This window comes from Odontomachus brunneus, unplaced genomic scaffold, assembly GCF_010583005.1.
Source record: "Odontomachus brunneus isolate Ranch 3 - 2012 unplaced genomic scaffold, Obru_v1 Obru_scaffold_003, whole genome shotgun sequence".
NCBI lineage: Eukaryota > Metazoa > Arthropoda > Insecta > Hymenoptera > Formicidae > Odontomachus > Odontomachus brunneus.
The window spans coordinates 3,903,004-3,905,272 of record NW_022639453.1 but is presented as its reverse complement, the minus strand read 5'-3'; the positions used below and the strand labels follow the sequence as shown (position 1 = coordinate 3,905,272).

Sequence of the window (2,269 nt, the reverse complement as noted above, 5' to 3'; positions counted from 1 at the left end):
TCAATTGCACTTCAAAACTCTTCATACGAAATACAAACGATTTAAAGGAATAGTTTTCCAACCGGAGTTTTTTCTGGTCAAGTACATACGAATCCAATTAGAGTGTTTTATTTACTAATTGTTTTATTTTTATTGGTATCGTAATCATCTACAATCATTTACAATCACGCTTACACTATTGTAGAATGGCCTTTAGAGTCAACCAATCCGAATGTTTTATTCACTGATTGCTTTATTCTGATTGGTTGTCGTAATCACTTACAACCACTTACAACCACGTTGACGCAATTGTAGAATGGGCTTAAGAAATACATTGAGCGAGAGTTGGCGACAGTGGGCCTATGCCTTTCCTACGATTTTGTACAGAAGGTTGCATCGATTCGATCATTCACTAACCAGTCATCGACAGTCACGTATAAATCTTGGTATGTCTAAGAATATAATAGTAATAGTAATTTAATTTGATCTGAATTTCCATTGTGCGACATACGTCGATTAGTAACAAGTAAAGAAATAAATTCATGAGTAAGTATAACTGATCGATACGGCATATGGTGCGACATACTCAATTTTGTCGAGGCCTTCTGCTTTAGATGTGTGAACTTGGCATGCAATTTTTGGTAAATTTACTTTTTAATACAGAATAGGTGTCCTGTTTGCAGTTTGTAATAGCAAAATAATTTCGTTTGTAGTGTCGAAATAAATGCCTTCATAATTGTATGCCAAGTTTTCATATAGATTTCAATTTCCGATATAAATTATTAAGATGAATAAAATGTTAGAAAAGAAAAAAAGTGTACCGGCAGATTGGTAATAGATTCGATCGATAAGTACTGTAGCAAATTCATAGCTACTTCTGCAGTAAGTACTTCTGCAGTACTTCTTGGATTCTGTCGATAGAGTCTACTGACATAATTTGTTAACAGATTGGCAACAGAAACAAAAGTAAGATTTAGGGTATGTTCGATTTAAGTATGTTGTTCCATTTAGATATGCGGATACATTTTTTTTAATGCATTTTGAACTTGATTTTTATTCAATATATCACAAGTTATAATTTCTTTATTATTATGCTATTTAAGCTTTAATTATTACAAAAAAACAAATATAAATAGAGTATAGAAACAAAACATTCAATATTCATATTTTTAATTACTAACGTAATAATAAACTACAGCTTTGCATTGGTTTAAATTATTCCTGATCTTGTTTTAATAATTTACGGAATGATAGATCCTGTTTCTGCTGTCAGTCTGCCATTATATACTTTCAGCAGATTGTTATACTACCGCTAGCAAGCTGCTGACAAGTAGTTATAGTGGATCTTAAGTAAAATTTTTCTGTAATTGGAATATCTCGTTGTATTTTATGAGTTGTATCTAGATATTCCACCATGTGGAACCATGCATTCTAATGAAAAATAATATGTAAAAAAAATTTTGTTTTATTCTTTTAACTAATTTACAGAACAGTTCAGTTCTGGTGAGCAACTAATTTTTTTTTAAGTCACTTTATTCTTGTAATACATCTTACTTTTTGGTTGAACGAGATCGTTATTAGTAATCCTTTAAATTTAGTTTGCAGCCAAATAATTAAGGATTTGGATATCTTGAGAGAAAGAAATAAAGCAAATAATATAAATTATTAATTTTGTGCTTTGTTTTACATATATGTTACTTTTACAGCAATTAGATAGCTTAACCTTAAGCTATTTAGCCATACATAACTTTTTAATGAATAGTACAATAGAAAATTTAAGAGTTTTTAAGAGCAAAACAAACAAAAAATTAGCAAATTACTTCTATATATGATTATGTTCTGATAATTTATCTTAGACAGCTTAATATATTTATTTAGCCTGATCAAAGCTACAAGAACAAAATGTTTTGAAGAAATTAGTTTACTTGGATGACCGTAGATTCAATGTTCTTTGAATTGTTTATTCTCAAAATACCTAGGTCGGAATGTTTAATTCGCGAGATAAATTTAAAGTACAACGAAATATCATCTAACCTGATCGAAGCTACAAGAGTAAAGTGTTTTAAACAAGTTAGTTGTACGCATGACTATGGTGTCAAAATGTTCTGTGAATTATTTGCTTTCAAGATATTCAGTCTCAACTTATGTTGTTTTTTAAATTTGTTTCACGAATAAAAAATTCGGGACATAGATATATTGAGAGTAAATAATTCAAAGGACATTTTGATCTCTCATCATAATCTCTCTCTCTCTCTCTCTCTCTCTCTCTCTCTCTCTCTCTCTCTCTCTC

The 2,269-nt window shown here is 30.0% G+C and overlaps 1 protein-coding gene across 11 annotated transcripts in view; it reads left to right on the top strand.

Moving 5' to 3' along the window:
* The first annotated feature begins 309 nt into the window (after positions 1 to 309).
* The window catches only part of LOC116843358 (probable elongation factor 1-delta), a 49,410-nt gene continuing 47,450 nt past the window's right edge, over positions 310 to 2,269 (top strand). For 3 of the 11 annotated variants that reach the window (XM_032813747.1, XM_032813797.1, XM_032813801.1), the window contains exon 1: positions 310 to 425. The gene's annotated coding sequence lies outside the window, so the exon portion shown is untranslated. Of the gene's footprint in view, positions 526 to 2,269 lie in introns of all 11 variants that reach the window. The other 8 variants (XM_032813769.1, XM_032813776.1, XM_032813738.1 and 5 more) reach the window with 6 other exon arrangements.